Source organism: Globicephala melas, chromosome 11 (genome assembly GCF_963455315.2).
Source record: "Globicephala melas chromosome 11, mGloMel1.2, whole genome shotgun sequence".
Lineage (NCBI taxonomy): Eukaryota > Metazoa > Chordata > Mammalia > Artiodactyla > Delphinidae > Globicephala > Globicephala melas.
Genome location: NC_083324.2, coordinates 66,885,970 through 66,908,029, shown reverse-complemented (window position 1 = coordinate 66,908,029; position 22,060 = coordinate 66,885,970). Strand labels below are relative to the sequence as shown.

Genomic DNA, 22,060 nt, shown 5'->3' with positions numbered 1-22,060 from the left:
AATTAGTAATGGCATACTGAGCTATAGAGTTATGACTGGTGTACTGTGTGTGTATGATATATCATACTTCAAGAAAATGGTTAACCGGGACTTCCCTGGTGGCACAGTGGTTAAGAATCCACCTGCCAATGCCAGGGATATGGGTTCAAGCAATGGTCCGGGAAGATCCCACATTCCACGGAGCAAATAAGCCTGCGCGCCACAACTACTGAGTCTGCGTGCCTAGAGCCCATGCTTCGCAACAAGAGAAGCCACCGCAATGAGAAGCCCGCGCACCGCAACAAAGAGTAGCCCCCGCTCACCGCAACTAGAGAAAGCCTGAGCAACGAAGACCCAACACAGCCAAAAATAAATAAATAAAATAATACATTTATTAAAAATAAAGAAAAAGAAAATGGTTAACCAAAAACTTAAGTTCCACTTCCAGAAGCTGCTTCCTAAGACTTAATATGCTCCCACTGGACTAACACTCCCAAAGATAACTATAAACTCTGGACAAAATATAAAAAGTAACTACCTGAAGGCACTGGAGAGCAATCAAAAGCAGACAGACACTTAGGAAGGTCACTGGAAAAAAGAAACAGCACTGACAAAGTTTTTCTTTTTTTTCTGGCTTTTTGCCTGAAGGGAGGCCCAGTTTGGCATAGTCAGGTAATAGAATTTGAATAGAAACCACATTCTTACTGAAATGAAGAACCAGACAGTAGAGTTCAGAGTGACCCCACCAGGTGGAAACTGAGGGGTGAAATCAAAGAAAGGAGAGCCACAGAGGGAGAGGTCCAGAATCTACATATAAACTTGGCCCAAATCTCTGGTTAATCCCTGAAACATGGAGTGTGGAACAGACTACAAACAACCCAGAGAAGACTAAACACTGAATACAGAGCTAAACTGCCGACCTCAGGTGTGGATAATTTGGAGTTCGAGCCCATCCTACTAAAACAAAAATCAATATTCTTTGGAGGTACAAAAAGGATTCAGAATCTCTACATGAATTGTTCATAATGTCCAGAATGCAATTCCAAATTACATGAATTCAGAGAGGTAAACATGTGCTTCCCTGGTGGCGCAGTGGTTAAGAATCCGCCTGCCAACGCAGGGGAAAAGGCTTCGAGCCCTGGTCTGGCAAGATCCCACAAGCCTCAGAGCAACTAAGCCCGTAAGCCACAACTACTGAGCCTGCGCTCTAGAGCCCATGCACCACAACTACTGAAGCACGCACGCCTAGAGCCCATGCTCTGCAACAAGAGAAGCCACTGCAATGAGCAGTCCAGCGCACCACAGCAAAGAGTAGCCCCCGCTTGCCGCAACTAGAGAAAGCCTGCGCGCAGCAACAAAGACCCAACGCAGCCAAAAATAAAAAATAAATAAATTTATTTTTAAAAAAGAGGGAAACATAATCCACAGAAGACAAAAGAACCAATAGAGACCAACATCAAGATAACTTGCACATTATAATTAGTAGAGAAGACTTTTTAAAACTACCTTTACCAAGGTTTTTAACATTAACATCTTACATAACCCTTGTACAGCTATAGCAACCAGTAAATTTATGACACAAAACTATTCATTTACAAACCTTATGTGTTATCTGTCAATCAATCCACTAATATCCTTTTTTGGACCTAGCATCTAACCCAAGATCCCACATCGCATTTGCTTGTCATGTACTGTTAGTCTCCTCAATCTGAGGTAGTTCCCCAGCATTCCTTTACAGATAAGAATTTTAAAAGCAGCTACTATGACCATGCTCAAGAATTAAAGAAGAAGATATGCTTACAACAAATAGGAAATCTCAGCAGAGACACAGATTGAAAAATATCTGAAATTAAAATATCCATTGGATGCAGATTAAAAGTGGCAGAAGAGTCAGTACACTTGAAGATCAATAGCAATTATCCAATCTGAACAATAGAGAGGAAAAAAACCATATGAAAAGTGAACAGTCATATGTGTAATAGGTATAACTGGAGTTCTATAATCAGAAGTGAGAAAGAATAGAGCAGAAAAAATATTTGAAAAAATAATGGCTGAAAACTTCCCAAATGGAGTATAAGATAGAAATTTAAAGATTCTGGGAGCTCAGTGAACCACAAGCAGGGAAGATACAAAGAAGATATCTAAGCATATCAAAGGCAAACTGCCAACACCCAAAAGTAAAGAGAGAAGTATTAAAACAGCCAAAGAAGGGCTTCCCTGGTGGTGCAGTGGTTGAGAGTCCGCCTGCCGATGCAGGGGACACAGGTTCGTGCCCCAGTCCAGGAAGATCCGACATGCCGTGGAGTGGCTGGGCCCGTGAGCCACGGCCGCTGAGCCTGCGCGTCCGGAGCCTGTGCTCCGCAACGGGAGAGGCCACACAGTGAGAGGCCCGCGTAACGAAAAAAAAAAAAAAACAGGCAAAGAAGAATGACAAATCACAATAATATGAATTACTTCTGACTTAAAAAAATAGTGGAGGCCAAAAGACATTGGAAAAACATTTTAAACGCTAAAAGGAAAAAACTCTGACAACCCAGAATTCTATACTCAGCAAAAATATCCTTCAAGAATGAAGACAAAATAAAAATATTTTGGGAATAACAAAAGCTAAGAGAATTCATCACCAACAGACCTAGAATAAATGCTGAAGGAAGTTCACTTAGCAGAAGGTAAATGACACAAGATGGAATCTCCAACCTTCAGAAAGAAATGAAAAACACAGGAAATATTAAGTATGTGGGTAAATATAAAAGATTATTTTCTCTCTTAATTTCTTTAAATACATGTGACTATTTTATTTTATTTTATTTTATTTTATTTTATTTTATTTTATTTTTGCGGTGCACGGGCCTCTCCTGTTGCGGAGCACGGGCTCCAGATGCGCAGGCTCAGTGGCCATGGCTCACTGGCCCAGCCGCTCCGCGGCATATGGGATCTTCCCGGACTGGGGCACGAACCCGTGTCCCCTGCATCGGCAGGCGGACTCTCAACCACTGTGCCACCAGGGAAGCCCCATGTGACTATCTTAAAATATTAAATAGCACACTACCAATGGGTCAAAGAATTCACAAAGGAAATCTAAAATACTTTTGAGAACAATGAAAATGAAAACCTAACATATCAAAGCTTCTGGGATACAGCTAGAGCAATTTTCACAGGGAGACTGACAGCTGTAAATGACTACGTTTTTAAAAAAAGCTCAATCTATAATCTAATCTTTCACCTTAAACACTAGAAAAAACAGCAAACAAAATTAAGCCCAAAGCAAGTGAAAGGAAAGAAAAGTATAAGTAGCAAAAAGAAAAATAGAGAAACATCAATGAAATCAAAATGTGGTTCCCAGGGACTTCCCTGGCGGTCCAGTGGTTAAGACTCTGCGCTTCCATTACAGGGGACACAAGTTCAATCCCTGGTTGGGAAAAAAAGATCCTGCACACCACGTGGCTCGGCCAAAAAAAAAAAAGGTGGTTCCCTGAAAATATTATTTTTAATGCCTTTAGCTAAACTGACCAAGGAGAGAGAAAAATCAAATTACTAAAATCAGGAATGAAAGAGAGACATCACTACCCACCTTTCTGAAATAAAACAGATCATAAAGGAACAGTAATTTAGAAAAACTCTATGCCAACAAATTAGGTAATTTAGGTGAAATGAACAAATTCCTAGAAAGACACAAACTACCAAAACCAACTCAAGGAGAACTAGAAAACTGAACAGATCTACAAGAAAAGGATCAAATTATTTTCCCCAAAGAAAAGCCAGGCCCAGATGGCTTCACTGGTGAATTCTACCAAACATTTAAAGGAAAATTACTACCAATTCTTCACAGACTCTCCCCCCAAAATGGAAGAGGGAACACATGCCAACTTATGCTAAAAGGCCAGCATTACCCTCAGCCAAAACCATATAAAGACATCACAACAAAGGAAGACTACAGCCCAGTATCCCTATGACTACAGACGTTAAAATCTTCAACAAAATACTAGCAAACCAAATCTACCAAAAAAGAATTACATACTCCGACAAAAATGAGATTTATCCAAGGACAGCAAGTTTTACTACTTAAAATCAATCAATGTAATATACCATATTAACAGACTAAAGGACAAAAACCCATATAGATCACCTCAATAAACAAAGAAAACACCATACATACACACACACACAAAAAAAAAAAACCAATCACAGACCTAAATATGAATTAAAAATTTAATAAAACTCTTAGAAGAAAACTTAGGTATAAATCCTATGGCCATGGATTAAGCAATGGTTTCTTAATATGACACCAAAAAGCACACGCAACAAAAGATAAATCAGATTCATCAAAAGTTAAAACTTTCATGTTGCATACAATCAATATAGTGAAAAGACAACTCACAGAACGATAAAAAAAAATATTTGGACATCATATACCTGGCAAAGGTACTTGCATCCAGAACATACAAGGAACTCTTACAACTCAATAACAAGATAAATGATCCAATTTAGAAATGGGTAAGGAATAGATATTCCTCCAAAAAGACATACAAATGGACAATAAGCAAATGAAAAGATGTTCAACATCATTAGCCATTAGTAAACAAAGCACAAAGAGATAGCTGCTACGATGGCTATAATCATAAAGGCAGATAATATCAAGTGTTGAAGACGATGCAGAGAAACTGGAACCATCACACTGCTGGAACCATCATAAACCAACACACGTTGCTGTTTGAAATGATCAATGAATCATGTGGCCAGTTTGGAAAAAAAGTTTGCCCGTTCCTCAAAAGATTAAGCATAGAGTTACCATATGACGAAACAACTCCACTCCTAGGTATATATTCAAGAGAAATGGAAACATACAACCACACAAAAACTTCTATTCAACCGTTCACAGAAGCGTTACTTATAGTAGCCAAAAAAATAAACTGATGTATAATAAAAAGTACCATAACCACATAATGGACAACAAAATTCTGCAACAAAAAAGGAATGAGTTTTTATATATAACATGGATGAACCTTGAAAACATTTTAAGTGAAAACAGCCAGATGTAAATGACCATATATTTTATAATTCCATTTATATGAAATCATCAGAATAGCAAAATCTACAGGGACAGAAATTAGATTAGTAGTTGCTTAGAGCGAGGGAAAGGGGATGGGTGGAAATGGGGAGTGACTGTTAATGAGTACATAATTTCTTTTATGGGTGGCAAAAATGTACTAAAATTAGATTGTGGTAATGGCTGTACCAACCTGTGAATATACCAAATAACACTGCATCATATACTTGAAATGGGTGAATTGCATTGTAAGTGAATTATACCTCCCGAAAATAAAAAGAGTATGTATAGCAAACATGGCAATAAACTAAAATAAAATTCCAAAAATGTTCAAGTAACCCAAAAGAAACAGGAAAATATAAAGAAAGGTACAAAAGAGTTGGGACAAATAAAACAAATATTAAAATAGTAGACCTAAATCAACAATTACAACACACATCAACAATTACATTAAATGTTACTGGAATAAGCACTCCAATTAAAAGGCAGATATTGAACAAATGAATTTTTAAAAACAAGAACTAAATGCATGCTGTCTACGAGAGACATACTTTAAATACAAAGAATCAGAAAGGCTGAAGTAAAAGGATGCAAAAGGACATACCAAGTAAGGAATAAAAAGCATAAGAAGACTGAAGTGGCTATATTCCTATCAGAGGAAGTAAACTTTATTGGCAGAGAGAAAGAGGGGGATTTCATAAAGATAAAAGGCTCAATTCATCAGGAAAAATGACAATAATAATGGATACAAGGCTAATACTAAGGTTTCAAAATATATAAAGCAAAAATTTCCAGAATTTTAATAAAAGAAAGACAAATCCACATAGTTGGAGATTTAAATACTCTTCTCTCAGCAACGGATAAAACAAGATTTACAAAATCAATAATATAGGGCTTCCCTGGTGGCACAGTGGTTGAGAGGCCGCCTGCCAATGCAGGGGACACAGGTTCATGCCCCGGTCCGGGAAGATCCCACATGCCACGGAGCAGCTGCGCCCGTGAGCCATGGCCACTGAGCCTGCATGTCCGGAGCCTGTGCTCCGCAACGGGAGAGGCCACAACAGTGAGAGGCCTGCGTACCGCCAAAAAAAAAAAAATCAATAATCAAAAACACTATCAATACCCTTGAACTGACATTTATAGAACACTATACTCAACAAGTGCAACAAGAATATACATTCTTTTCATCAATTCCAGCACACTTCTAAATAACCTATGGATCAAAAACAAAATCACAAATGAAATTAGAAAATACTTTGCCCTAATGCATAATAAAAATACAATATACCAAAATCTGTGGAATTTTGCAAAAGCAGTACTGAGAGAAAAAGTTATACTTTTAAATGCCAATATTTGAAAAGAGGAAAGGTATAAAATGTGATGAGTCTGCCCTAAGAAACTAGAAAAAGAGCAAAGAAAACCCAAAGAAATAAACGAAATAAGGGAAGGAGCAAAAACCAGTGTCACAGAAAAACAGAAAATAATGGAAAAGGTTGGGTTTTTTCAAAAGATTAGCAAAAGTGATAAACACCTATTTACCAATATCAGAAACGAAAACTGGCAGTATCACTATAGACTCTACATATACTAAGTGAAAAATAAATATAATGAATAACTTTATGCCAATAAATCTGACAACTAAGATGAAATGGACAAGTTCCATGAGAAACACAACTTTTAAAAATGGACATAATGTAGACTAAAATACTCTAATAGCCCTGACTCTATTAAAGAAATTGAATTCCCTATTATCAAATGAATTCTCTAAAAGAAAACCACAAGCCCAGATGGTTTTACTGGCTAATTCTCTCAAACATTTAAGGAGTAACTAATGACAATGAACACAAACTCTTCCAGAAAACAAAAGAAACCTTTACCAACTCACACTGAGGCCAGCAAAACCTGATAAAGAATATTACAAATATTCTTCACGAGCATATGTGCAAAAATTCTTACCAATATACTGAACAAACGGAATCCATCAATATATAAAAAATATGGGGACTTCCCTGGTAGCACAGTGGTTAAGAATCCGCCTGCCAATGCAGGGCACACGGGTTCGAGACCTGGTCCGGGAAGATCCAACGTGCTGCGGTGCAACTAAGCCCGTGCGCCACAACTACTGAGCCCATGTGCCACAACTACTGAAGGCCACATGCCTAGAGCCCATGCTCCACAACAAGAGAAGCCACCGCAATAAGAAGCCTGTGCATCGCAATGAATAGTAGCCCCCGCTCACCGCAACTAGAGAAAGCCCGTGCACAGCAACGAAGACCCAACGCAGCCAAAAATAAATAAATATTTATTTTTTTAAAAAATAACACATCATGACCAAATGAGGTTTATCCCAAGAACATAAGGTTGCTTTAGCATTAAACAAATAACTCATCGTCATCCACACTAATCACTGCAGAAGAGATCTCTTTATCACAAAAATCTAATAATGTCACTCCCATTTTCTCAAAACTTTGGTGACTCCCCACACCCACATACAAGACAGAAACTTTAACATAGCCCTCCCCCTGCACAGCAGCCACATTTCTGGCTACCAACCTCCAATATGCATCCCATACTCCAGCTACAATGGCCATGCCCTCTAAGATGTGGCACTCCCCTCTCCTTCCTTCCACTCACAAATTCCAAATCTCCACCTCAGCTGAGTTCCTCTGAAAGCCTTCCTGACTTCGTCAGGTGGATTTCACTACTTCTCTCTCTACATTCCCACTGCATCTTTTGCAACCCTCAATTGTAATAGATACTACCATTATTTCTTTGTTTTTCTCTCTATTCAACTATCACAGCAGAGGCCAAATCTTTTCACCATATTAACAGAATAAAGAAGGAAAAATCATATGATCATTTCAATAGATACAGGAAAATCATTTGACAAAAGTCAATACACATGTGTGAAGAAAAAAAACTCTCAGCAAATTAATAAAGAAAATGTCTTCAATCTAATAAAGGCATCTAAGACAAATCCACAACTAACATTATACTTAACTTCCAAGAAGCACTAGCTTCAGTAGCAATATTCAACATTTATATATGCTTTTGTATCGTCAATGGTCCTTCAACAACCCTGTTTAAAAAAAAATTGTTTTTAAGTAGGGAGCTATTATTCTCTCAAATGGTATTAATAGCAACTCTGGGTCAGAAATGGTAAATGATATACCAAAGTCAGAAAGTCAGTATTAGAATCCAGTCTTTGACCAAAAGTATTCAATTATAGTATGCCATCTAGTCTAGGTGATTACAGCAGATGGTAAGATATTCAAACAGCTATTATATTTCATTTGTTGATAAAATAGGATAAGTAACAGTAACATGGAATGAAAAGTATTTTAAGCCCACAATAAGAAGAACCTCAAATCCCCTTTTCTCAAATGGCTGTGCCACAAAGAGAAAAGGGCACAACGAATGGTGTGTAATATTTCCCTTTATAGGTCTAAAATGCAGCAGATAGGCAATTCAAGGCCTTATCTGAATTTACATCTCTAATCTGCTACTTGTCCATGCCTTAACTGAGCAGCTGTCAGCTGGAAGCTTCGGCCCACAGCTCCTTAAAAAGAAACCAGAGTGCCACGGCTACTTCTGAGTTTCTGTTTCTGATTCAAGTGAATTTTTCATGCAAGAATATATGAATGCTGTCTTAACATCTTTCCATCTGTGATACACCCACAGCCAGCGAGTTCCACAATGAGGCTGGATTTGCTTCTTTACTGCTCAACATGCACTTCACTTCAAAGCATACAGGGAAATTCAAGTGTCTTCAAATAACCTGTTAACTGCAAAAAAAAGATAGGAAGAATTGTTCTTTAAACTAGCTTCGCCACCCAGCTGCCTACAGACCAATCATTTCTATGCATCTTCTTGTGTTCCCTAAAGGTGAACATTTGACCTGGAGTCATTTGTCTAGGACAAAACATTAAACAATTAAGATAAAATAAGCCTTCTCCACAATTGGAGTTGTCTTCTCTGTGAACATCCCAGGCCCTTATAAAGGAGCCCAAGTGTTTCTTGATAACACAGTGCCCTTTATACACAAGTTCCTAAAAGGCTTCTTATCTGACCTTACTCCTGCTGAAAGTCAGTGACCATGAGGTATCACTCACTGACATTTATAGTGATTTAAGTAAAAATACGGACCTCTTTTCTCCAAGTGACACAGAAAATTCAAAGATCACTGGATAATGTACTACCAAGTAGAGTACACCAGTACCTCAGATATGTCTGTACTCAAAATGTCTGCTTTCAACAATCTTTGGAAGTGTCTTATGAAAACCAGTGGGTGACCTAAATTTTTAGTCAAGAAATCGTCAATATAGTTTTATTATGATTACTTTATGGATAAGCCAATATTATAACTTCAAACTTCTCTTTAATTCCAACAAGAATTCAGAAATGTCTAGATAATGTCTTTGAAAATAAGATGCTCTTTTAAATTTTATTTTTTTTTATTAATCATCGAAGAAAAAAAGAGGGGAAGGGTTATCGAGTTAATTCAAAATTCCCTTAAGTACCACACCATGTAACAACATTGAGCAAACTATAGACCAATACTCCTAACTTCACAATATCACCCTCAAATCTAATTTCAGGAAGAAATTTAAAATGTTCAAAGAATGATAACCTCAACCAATCACCTTCTAACAAACTTTTTTGTAAAGCTTGCCTCTAGCTGAATAATTCCAATCAACTCTCTCAACCTGAGGTTGGCAGCGCTGCTGCTGTCTCAAGATTAAATTTAACAACAGGCAGGACTTGCCACTAGAGATGTGGCACTAGGGCTCACAGACCAGAAATTAAGTAAAGCAGTCAGAGATCCAGGGAGACTGAAGGATGAAAGCCCCACTCCCAGTTTCATAGTCTGAGCACAGAAGACATTTTTGCACCCACTATTTCACCACCAAACATGCTGAACCACATTATCTGGACCCACTCCTATTCAACCCTGCTCTCCATTCCCAATGGCAACTCCTGCCTTCGCAGAACCTTTAAACTCTGAACTAAATTCTGAAGCTTTACTTTCAAAGCTTTACTTTTAAATTTACTTTCTTCACTCAAACTGTTCAGACCACACCCGCAAGCCATAAAGTTCCATTTCACATAAAATTTGTTCAGAGATACAGCATTACAGATATTACATGTGAAATAACAGTTTCTAAATTTTCATCAAAAAGGGGAATTCTTCAGTTAAAAAGAAAAGCTAAGACAATGCTTATCTGCAATTACAGATATTGTTTTACCTGAGTTTAAAAAGCATAATTTCAACAGAGAAAAAAATTATATATATATGAAAATGCTGAGAAGCCTTATTTTACCTGTGTGTGTATAATTTTCCTGAATTGGTCTTCATACAAAAAAGGCTGTTCAACCCTTGTGCATTGTTGGTACTAATGTAAACTGGTGCAGCCACTGTGTAAACAGTATGGAGGTTCCTCAAAAAACTAAAAATTGAACTACTACATGAAACAGCAATTCCACTTCTGGGTATTTATCTAAAGGAAATGAAATCACTATCCCACAAAGATATCTGCACCTTCATGTTCACTGCAGCATTAGTTACAATGACCAGGCCATGGAAACAACCTAAGTGTATATGAATGGATGAATGGATACAGGAAATGTGTTTTATAGATACAATGGAATATTATTTAGCCATGAGAAAGAAGGTAATCCTGTTATTTGACCCAACATGGATGGGCCTTAAGCACATTATGCTAAGTGAAATAAGTCAGACAGAGAAAGACAAACACTGTATGATGTCACTTACATGTGGAAACTTAAAAAACAAACAAACTTCACAGATACAAAGAACAGACTAGTGGTTGCTTGGGGGGCGGGGGAGGTGGAGGAGTGGCTGAAATGGGTGGTGAAGGTGGCCAAAAGGTACAAACTTCCAGTTTAAGATAAATAAGTCCTGGGGATATAATGTACAGCATGGTGACTACAGTTAACAATACTGTATTGTATATTTGAAAGTTGCTAAGAGAATAGATCTTAAAAGTTTTCATCCCAAGGAAAAAAAATTTGTACTATGTTTTATGATGGATAGTAAAATTATGGTAGTGATCAGTTCACAGCATATACATATATTAAATCATTGTTGTATACCTAAAACTAATAAAATATTATATGTTAATTATATCTCAGGTTTTTTTAAAAAAGCTGTTCAATACAGATATAATACACTTAACAATATGCTATATCCCTTCTCCTAACAATTCTTCATCATGTCCCATTGGGAAGAAGAATCTTGCAGGGAAATCTTTAAGCCTTCCCACGTAGAATTATGGTAACTACTTAACAGTTCTCATGTTTAATTAGGAAACCATTACATTGCTTGTCTTAGATCCCCAGATAAGTGTGCAGTTATGGAGAAGGTTATCTGGTAAGAACATAAAGGGAAATTGCTTATATATGTGAATGCAAAAATAAATCATGTAGATAGATTCAGGCCTCAAAGCAAAAGCCCTATTTAATTTTTTATTTAAATTCAAAAACAGAACTTTTAAGTTGTCACTAATCTTAAAATTGATCAAGGTATATGTCTCATTGACCTCATAAACTTTGTAAACATTTACCCTTAAATGACCTTTTCGGAAAGAATAAATGTCTCTAACTTAGTCCTCAATGATTCAGAGAATGCCCTGCACTCATGGAGATTAGTGTATGCCATCAATCCAATCCATCCACCCATTTTAGACAAAAACAATTTGACCTGACAGGAGTCAGCAAATGGTCCAAATGCCACTTGTCCTGGACTGTCTAGTTTGTGTCCCAGAACAGATGGATGCCTAGCCCTAGAGTTAGGCAGTTATTATAATCAAAGCCATGAGCACCCATTTGAAAATATGTTTGATAAATCAATTTGGTTAAACTGGATGAAAATCTGTGAAAGCTAAAGATTTTCAACAATAACGCCAAACAGGTCATTGTTAAAAAGACAAATCAAAGTATAACTTAAAGAATAAAATTAAACTCACAGAAAATTTTCTTATGTCATTCCCTCCTTGAGTGCATTCTTTAAAAAGAACTCTGGGCTTCCCTGGTGGTGCAGTGGTTGAGAATCTGCCTGCCAATGCAGGGGACATGGGTTCGAGCCCTGGTCTGGGAAGATCCCACATGCCGCGGAGCAACTAAGCCTGTGAGCCACAACTACTAAGCCTGAACGTCTGGAGCCCGTGCTCCGCAACAAGAGAGGCCACGACAGTGAGAGGCCCACGCACCACGATGAAGAGTGGCCCCCGCTTGCCACAACTAGAGAAAGCCCTTGCACAGAAACGAAGACCCAACGCAGCCAAATAAATAAATAACATTTATAAAAAGAACTCTGAGGCCAGATCCAGACTAAACAGGAAACAGTGCCATATATCAATTATCCCATTTCCCCCAGTGCATTGGTGGGGAAAAGGGGTGCAGAGCAGAACACAACATATTTTCTATCCCCACTACCACTAGGTCAATAAAATTTTAGCAAGCACTAAAAACAGTGAAATTTTAGAATGAAGCTCCAGTTACCCAGACTTAATGGCTACTAAGAAATGTTTGTAAGTAAATTTTGGAGTGTGAAAATCACACATCGTAATACCTATGCTCCATGGCCCTATCCAACTCTCTCTTTAGTTACAGCCAGAGGAGAACAGGCTTCATCTGCACCCAGACATATGCAGGATAAAAATCCTAGAACTTTCATGACTTGTAAATGGAAATGTTAACAATAGTTTTAACCCCTGTAAGTCTTTCTTACTTTATCTGTGAAATGTAGAGTCACACCACACCAGAGGACTAATGTAAGGATTAACTCAATTGAGTGTGTAAAGCTGTTGGGACAGTGCTTTCCACTGTACCCTAAATAAAATACACTAACATTCTACTCTTGGCCTGGAATGTCTGTCCTTCACATCCCCCCTTCTGCCTATCCAAACTACATCCACTCTTCAGAGTCTTTTAAGTCATTCTGATGCCTGGCTTTTAACTTTAACACCACAATGACCTTCCTCATCTTTAACATTCAAATGTGTTTAATATCCAATAGCATTCATCATACTATTTAATGAGACACAGCTCTGAATATTATTTAATATTTCAATGGCATATACTATAGATGTCAAGCAGAGAAGAAGCTCCAAGCCTTCATGCAGTATCACCTCGTCCTTCTATGTTCACCACAATGCCTACGAGGGCTTTACAGAAACTAAGCAACATTCAGTAAATAAATGCCGTATGAATGAATGACCAAATAAAGGCACACAAATTACAAGTTGTTGGTTGAAAAAGGTAGCTGACGTGGCTTTTGAGAACACAGAAAAGTAAATTTATGACACATGCTATAACTAAAATCTAGTTTACCTTTTTAAAAAATGCTAAATGAATACCCTCTGGGCCTAAATACCACTGCAAACAAGTTACAAATGAAGAAAAACATAATGCAATCAATTCCTTACCCAAATGACACCTCCTATAACATTAGCCACTTCTACAAAGACTATAAAATTTGACAGATATTCTCAGCTCAGAATTAGTATTCCTCTTTTCTCTAATTCATTGTATTTCTAAAGAGTCAGCCAGTGGGGGGAGTGGGAGTTCATTAACAATGTAGTCACATAATACTAACGGCTAACAAATTTTTGAAATTGTGGAAATTTTTTTAAATTAAATTTCTGAATATTAATCACAAGAATCACCAGTGCCCACGTACTTATAAATTATAATATTTCATAATATTATTTCTATATCATGTAAATACTCCATTAAACTGTCACTCTTCTTACCTCAAGTTCTTCTGGGATACAGAGGTACATTCTAAACAAATAAAATGTAAACGCACATCATTTTTAGAGCCAGAAAAATAAACCAATATTAATCAAAATTCAAATGACAATGGAGAAAAGTCGCTACTTTCTAAAACATTACCCAAACTGACAGAAGTACAAGGCCAGTCTCATAATCCCAGCAGTCACTCATCAATTTAGTCTTCATCTATTTGTTCAATCCCAAAGCCTCACCAGCTGGTCTCCAGGCTGCTATCATAACGCTCCCCCAAAAGCAAACCTCATTTTTAGTCTGTGACCATAATATTCATCAGAAAATAGCTAGGGCCCTGGAAATTATGTATTTCTGAGACACAATTTAAGGAGCATCACAGTCTCTGTTGACAATTACAGACAAGCACAGTTACAAATGGTATGGTGAGGAGGGTACAACAGGGGGATCAACAATAGGGAAATACTGGAAGTTAAGTTCAAATTGCCAAACACAGACAACTCAGATAAAACCTGCTCTAAGCAAAGGTGAGTCATGATTGTCTTTATTAAAAAGGACCGAGACAAACAAAATCTAAATGTAATATCCAAATTTTCTCTATTCTGCTTAAAGGTACTTCCATACACGCTACCATATTTGATCCCTAAAACAACATTTCTGAAATGCAGGAAACATGCCTATTTTACAGTGAAGAGAATTAAGATGTGGAGAGATTGTGTTACTCAAAATAACAAAGCTAACAAGTGGTGGGGAAAAGATGTTAACTTGGGCTTTCTGGCTGCAAAGGCAAAAAGCTCTATGCATCACAACATGATGTCTTTCTGAAGCCTGGGCTAGAACATTGTATTGGAAATGTGGTTAACCTGCTCCCATAGACAGAGATATTATTTTTCAATAATAGATACAAGAACAATTATATTCCAAGGCACTGGACAAACTAGAAGAAACGGATAAATGTCTAGAAACATACAACCTAACAAAATGAGTCATGACGGCAGAAAAAGCTGAACAAACCAATTACTAGTAAAAAGATTAAATCAGTAATCAAAATCCTCCCAACAAACAAAAGTCCAGGCATAAATGGCTTCACTTGTGAAATCTACCAAACATTTAAAAAAGATTAATACTGGACTTCTCTGGTGGCACAGTGGTTAAGAATCCACCTGCCAACGCAGGGGACATGGGTTCGATCCCTGGTCCAGGAAGATCTCACATGCCACAGAGCAACTAAACCCATGTGCCACAATTACTGAGCCCACGCACCACAATTACTGAAGCCCGCAAGCCCTAGAGCCTGCGCGCTGCAACTACTGAAGCCCACTCACTCTAGGGCCCACATGCTGCAACTATGGAAGCCCACGTGCCTAGAGGCTGTGCTCTGCAACAAAAGAAGCCACCACAATTAGAAGCCTGCGCACCACAACAAAGAGTAGCCCTGCTTGCCACAACCAGAGAAAGACCGCACAGAGCAACGAAGACCCAATGCAGCCAAATAAATAAATAAATAAATAAATAAAAAGAATTAACACGAACCCTTCTCAAATTCCTCCAAAATATAAAAGACAGGGGAACACTTCCAAACTCATTTTATGAGGCCACCATCACCTGATACCAAAACCAGGCAAGGACACTACAAGAAAAGAAAACTATATACTATAACTATATAACTATAAACTAATATCGCTAATGATCATAGATGCAAAAATCCTCAAAAAACAAAAAAAACCCCAAAAAATCAGCAAGCCAACCTCAACAATATTATTGAAAGGATCATACACCATGATCAAGTGCAACTTATGCTAGGGATGCAAGGATGACTCAATATCCACTAATCAACGTGATACAAAAAAATAACTAACTGAAGGATAAAAATCATATGATCATCTCAATAGATGCAGAAAACCAACTCGAAATGGATTAAAGACTTGGACACAGGTCTTAAAACCATAAACTCCTACAAGAAAACACAGGGGGTAAGCTCCTTGACATCAGTTTTGTCAATGATATTTGACACCAAAGGCAAAGGCAACAAAAGCAAAAATAAATAAGTGGGACACATCAAACTAAAAAGCATCTGTGCAGCAAAAGAAATCATCAACAGAATGAAATGCAACCTACAAATGGGAGAAAATATTTATGAATCATATATCTAATAACATGTTAATATATATATATATATATATAAAAAGAACTCATGACTCAGCAAAAAAACCAAACAATTCCCAATTAAAAAATGAGAAGAACTGAACAGACATTTTTCTAAAGAAGACTTGTATTGATAAATGGCCAACAGGTACATGAAAAGGCGCTCAACAACACTAATCATCAGGAAAATGCAAATCAAACTACAAGGCAGGGCACAAGCCTCTTAGACAGCCTCATCCACCAGAGGGCAGACAGCAGAAACAAGAAGAACTACGATCCTGCAGCCTGTGGAACAAAAACCACATTCACAGAAAGATAGACAAGATGAAAAGGCAGAGGGCTAAGTACCAGATGAAGGAACAAGATAAAAGCCCAGAAAAACAACTAAATGAAGTGGAGGTAGACAACCTTCCAGAAAAAGAATTCAGAATAATGATAGTGAAGATGATGCAGGATCTCAGAAAAAGAATGGAGGCAAAGATCGAGAAGATGCAAGAAATGTTTAACAAAGATCTAGAAGAATTAAAAAACAAACAAACAGAGATGAACAATACAATAACTGAAATGAAAAATACACTAGAAGGAATCAATAGAATAACTGAGGCAGAAGAATAGATAAGTGACCTGGAAGACAGAATGGTGGAATTCACTGCTGCAGAACAGAATAAAGAAAAAAGAATGAAAACAAATGAAGACAGCCTAAGAGGCCTCTGGGAAAACATTAAACGCAACAACATTTGCATTATAGGGGTCCCAGAAGGAGAAGAGAGAGAGAAAAGACCCAAGAAAATATTTGAAGAGATGACAGTCGAAAACTTCCCTAACACAAGAAAGGAAATAGCCACCCAAGTCCAGGAAGCACAGAGAGTCCCATACAGGATAAACCCAAGGAGAAACATGCTGAGACACACAGTAATCAAACTGGCAAAAATTAAAGACAAAGAAAAATTACTGAAAGCAACAAGGGAAAAACGACAAATAACATACAAGGGAACTCCCATAAGGTTAACAGCTGATTTCTCAGCAGAAACTCTACAACCCAGAAGGGAGTGGCATGATATACTTCAAGTGATGAAAGGGAAGAACCTACAACCAAGATTACTCTACCCAGCAGGGACCTCATTCAGATTCCATGGAGAAATCAAAAGCTTTACAGACAAGCAAAAGCTAAGAGAATTCAGCACCACCACACCAGCTCTACAACAAATGCTAAAAGAGCTTCTCTTAAGTGGGAAACACAAGAGAAGAAAAGGACCTACAAAAAGCAAACCCAAAACAATTAAGAAAATGGTCATAGAAACACATATCAATAATTACCTTAAAAGTGAATGGACTAAATGCTCCACCCAAAAGACACAGGCTTGCTGAATGGATACAAAAACAAGACCCATATATATGCTGTCTACAAGAGACACACTTCAGACCTAGGGACACATTCAGACTGAAAGTGGGGGGATGGAAAAAGATATTCCGTGCAAATGGAAATCAAAGGAAAGCTGGAGCAGCAATGCTCATATCAGATAAAATAGACTTTAAAATAAAGAATGTTACAAGAGACAAGGAAGGACACTACATAATGATCAAGGAATCAATCCAAGAAGAAGACATAACAATTATAAATATATATGCACCCAACACAGGAGCACCTCAATACATAAGGCAACTGCTAACAGCTATAAAACAGGAAATCGACAGTAACACAGTAATACTGGGGGACTTTTAACACCTCACTTACACCAATGGACAGATCATCCAAACAGACAATTAATAAGGAAACAAGCTTTAAAGGACATTTAACAAGCTTTAAATGACACAACAGACCAGATAGATTTGACTGATATTTATAAGACATTCCATCCAAAAACGGCAGATTACACTTTCTTCTCAAGTGCACACGGAACATTCTCCAGGATAGATCACATCTTGGGTCACAAATCAAGGCTCAGTAAATTTAAGAAAATTGAAATCATATCAAGCATCTTTTCTGACTACAACGCTATGAGATTAGAAATCAATTACAGGGAAAAAAACGTAAAAAACACAAACACATAGAGGCTAAACAATACGTTACTGAATTACCAAGAGATCACTGAAGAAATCAAAAAACACCTAGAGACAAGTGACAATGAAAACACAACGATCCTAAACCTATGGGATGCAGCAAAAGCAGTTTTACGAGGGAAGGTTATAGCTATACAAACCTACCTCAAGAAACAAGAAAACGCTCAAATAAACAATCTAACCTCACACCTAAAGGAACTAAAGAAAGAAGAACAAACAAAACCCAAAGTTAGCAGAAGGAAAGAAATCATAAAGATCAGAGCAGAAATAGATGAAACAGAAACAAAGAAAACAAGAGCAAAGATCAATAAAACTAAAAGCTGGGTCTTTGAGAAGATAAACAAAAGTGATAAACCCTTAGCCAGACTCATCAAGAAAAAGAGGGAGAGGACTCAAATCAATAAAATTAGAAATGAAGAAGGAGAAGTTACAACAGACACCGCAGAAATACAAAGCATCCTAAGAGACTACTATTCTATGCCAATAAAATGGACAACCTGGAAGAAATGGACAAATTCTTAGAAAGGTATAACCTTCCAAGACTGAACAGGAAGAAACAGAAAATATGAACAGACCAATCACAAGTAATGAAATTGAAACTGTGATTAAAAATCTTCCAAGAAACAAAAGTCCAGGACCAGATGGCTTCACAGGAGAACTGTATCAGACATTTAGAGAAGAGCTAACACCAATTCTTCTCAAACTCTTCAAAAAAATTGCAGAGGAACACTCCCAAACTCATTCTATGAGGTCATTATCACCCTGATACCAAAACCAGACAAAGATACTACAAAAAAAGAAAATTACAGACCAATATCACTGACGAATATAGATGCAAAAATCCTCAACAAAATACTAGCAAGCAGAATCCAACAACACATTAAAAGAATCATATACCATGATCAAGTGGGATTTATCCCAGGGATGCAAGGATTCTTCAGTATACACAAATCAATCAATGTGATACACCATATTAACAAACTGAAGAAGAAAAACCATATGATCATCACAATAGATGCAGAAAAAGCTTTGACAAAATTCAACACCCATTTATGATAAAAACTCTCCAGAAAGTGGGCACAGAGGGAACCTACCTCAACATAATAAAGGCCATATATGAGAAACCCACAGCAAACATCACTCTCAATGGTGAAAAACTGAAAGCATATCTTCTAAGATCAGGAAGAAGACAAGGATGTCTACTCTCGCCACTATTATTCAACATAGTTTTGGAAGTCCTAGCCACGGCAATCAGAGAAGAAAAACCAATAAAAGGAATACAAATTGGAAAAGAAGCAAAACTGTCACTGTTTGCAGATGACATGATACTATACATACAGAATCCTAAAGATGCCACCAGAAAACTACTAGAGCTAATCAATGAATTTGGTAAAGTTGCAGGATAAAAAATTAATGCACAGAGATCTCTTGCATTCCTATACACTAATGATGAAAAATCTGAAAGAGAAATTAAGGAAACACTCCCATTTACCACTGCAACAAAAAGAATAAAACACCTAGGAATAAACCTACCTAAGGAGACAAAAGATCTGTATGCAGAAAACTATAAGACACTGATGAAAGAAATCAAAGACGATACCAACAGATGGAGAGATATACCATGTTCTTGGATTGGAAGAATCAATATTGTGAAAATGACTATACTATCCAAAGCGATCTACAGATTCAATGCAATCCCTATCAAATTACCAATGACATTTCTTACAGAATTAGAACAAAAAATCTTAAAATTTGTATGGAGACACAAAAGACCCCAAATAGCCAAAGCAGTCTTGAGGGGAAAAAAACGGAGCTGGAGGAATCAGACTCCCTGACTTCAGACAATACTACAAAGCTACAGTAATCAAGACAATATGGTACTGGCACAAAAACAGAAATATAGATCAATGGAATGCGATAGAAAGCCCAGAGATAAACCCACGCACCTTTGGTCAACTAATCTATGACAAAGGAGGCAAGGATATACAATGCAGAAAAGACAGTCTCTTCAATAAGTGGGAAGATCCCACATGCCGCGGAGCGGCTAGGCCCGTGAGCCATGGCCGCTGAGCCTGTGCGTCCGGAGCCTGTGCTCCACAACGGGAGAGGCCGCAACAGTGAGAGGCCCGCGTACCGCAAAAAAAAAAAAAAAAACAAAGATGTGGTACATATACACAATGGAATATTACTCAGCCATAAATAAAAAAGAACGCAATTGGGTCATTTGTAGAGATGTGGATGGATCTAGAGACTGTCAGAGTGAAGTAAGTGAGAAAGAGAAAAACAAATATCACATATTAACACATATATGTGGAACCTAGAAAAATGGTACAGATGCACCGGTTTGCAGGGCAGAAATTGAGACACAGATGTAGAGAACAAACATATGGACACCAAGGGGGGAAAGCAGCGGTGGGTGGGGGTGCTGGTGTGATGAATTGGGAGATTGGGACTGACATGTATACACTGATGTGTATAAAATGGATGCCTAATAAGAACCTGCTGTATAAAAAAATAAATAAAAAGAATGTATAAACATTAAAAAAAAAACCCACAATGCGGTATCACCTCATGCCTGTTAAAATGGTTATTATCAAAAAGATAGGAGAGGGGAGCACGGGAGGGCCACCTGGCCTTCACGCCATGTGCTGCCACATCAGTGCTTTGCCGCCTTGGTGTCGTGCGGCTGACGACAGGACTTTCACCAAATGTATTTTAAAGTGTTGTCTCTCCAGCCACTGGAATTCAGAGCCTTCTTTGCTGACTACAATGCCATCTGTAACAAGGAAACAGGCCAGCTCTGCCAAGCTGACAAGGAACTCATCATTGTGGTAACCAGTCTGGCCAACAGGTGCTCATAGAGTGTGGTTGTTCACAGTGCCTGGTACAGGGTCTTCTCAAAGAAGCCAGTGCTCTCTGACCAGCCGGCCCCAAGCCTGGGCCTGTCAACGCTCCCATTCTGGATCTGCCTCCCTCGACTCTTTCCCTCCAAGACCAGTTGTGAAATGGGTCTTGATCCCCCAGCTAACAGGTTACTCTCTCCTTGTTTCATCCAAAGTCAGGCCTTTTGGGTGTCAGAGGTCATGCTAATTCTTCTCAGAGAAATGAACTGAGGATAAAGACACAGTGAACATGGGTCTGTGTGAACTGGAGAAAGTCTGACCTCCCTGCCCAGTAAAAGGCAATGCTGGAATTTGCTCTTGCTATTTCCCGAGCTGATGACATAACAGATGACCATTTCAAAAAGTTCGAGGTGCATGGCTTCAACCAAGAAGATGCCTGGGATATAGCTGCAATTTCAGCTTTTTATGCTATGTCCAACCGCCTTGCTCATTTCGTCAGTCTTGTTCCCAACAAAGAATTCTATTTGATGGGCAGATCCAATGATGTCAAAGACATCAGGAGTGAACCTGCTGCTCCCAAAGTATAAAAGCCTGAACAGAAAGGCCAGTGTTTACATTTCCAGCACATTGCATTATAAGACACCAGTTGGGAAGTAATTTTTTTTAATATTTAGTCAATGGATAAGGAAGAAAGTAAATAAATTTGTTCCCTGCCTGCTTGATGAGATAGATCCTAAGGGACATGTGATATCTGGGCCTAGGGGAAACCTTTTACGTTTTTACTTTTGCTGTGATCTGAAAGGAGCATCAGGGACAAAGGTGAACATTTTTTAGCTTTTAAAAATAGTGTTGGGCTTCCCTGGTGGTGCGGTGGTTGAGAGTCCGCCTGCCGATGCAGGGGACCCAGGTTCGTGCCCTGGTCCGGGAGCATCCCACATGCCGCGGAGCGGCTGGGCCCGTGAGCCACGGCCGCTGAGCCTGCGCGTCCGGAGCCTGTGCTCCGCAGCGGGAGAGGCCATAGCAGTGACAGGCCCGCGTACCACGAGGAAAAAAAATATATAGTGTTACATAGAAATTGGTCTATATAGACTGTGGTTTGAAATCAGTCCCTTGTTAACATGGTGGTATACCAAGGGTCTGAAAGGCAGTGGGTAAATAGAAGCAGGCACCAAGTTGTTCTATCTTTAGTGCCTTCTCCTTTAACCTCCGGTGACTTTCG

General features: G+C 38.2%; 1 protein-coding gene across 2 annotated transcripts in view; it reads right to left on the bottom strand.

The window, feature by feature from the left end:
* ZFAND3 (zinc finger AN1-type containing 3) overlaps window positions 1-22,060 on the bottom strand; it is a 337,867-nt gene that overhangs the window by 266,430 nt on the left and 49,377 nt on the right. The window lies entirely within an intron of this gene.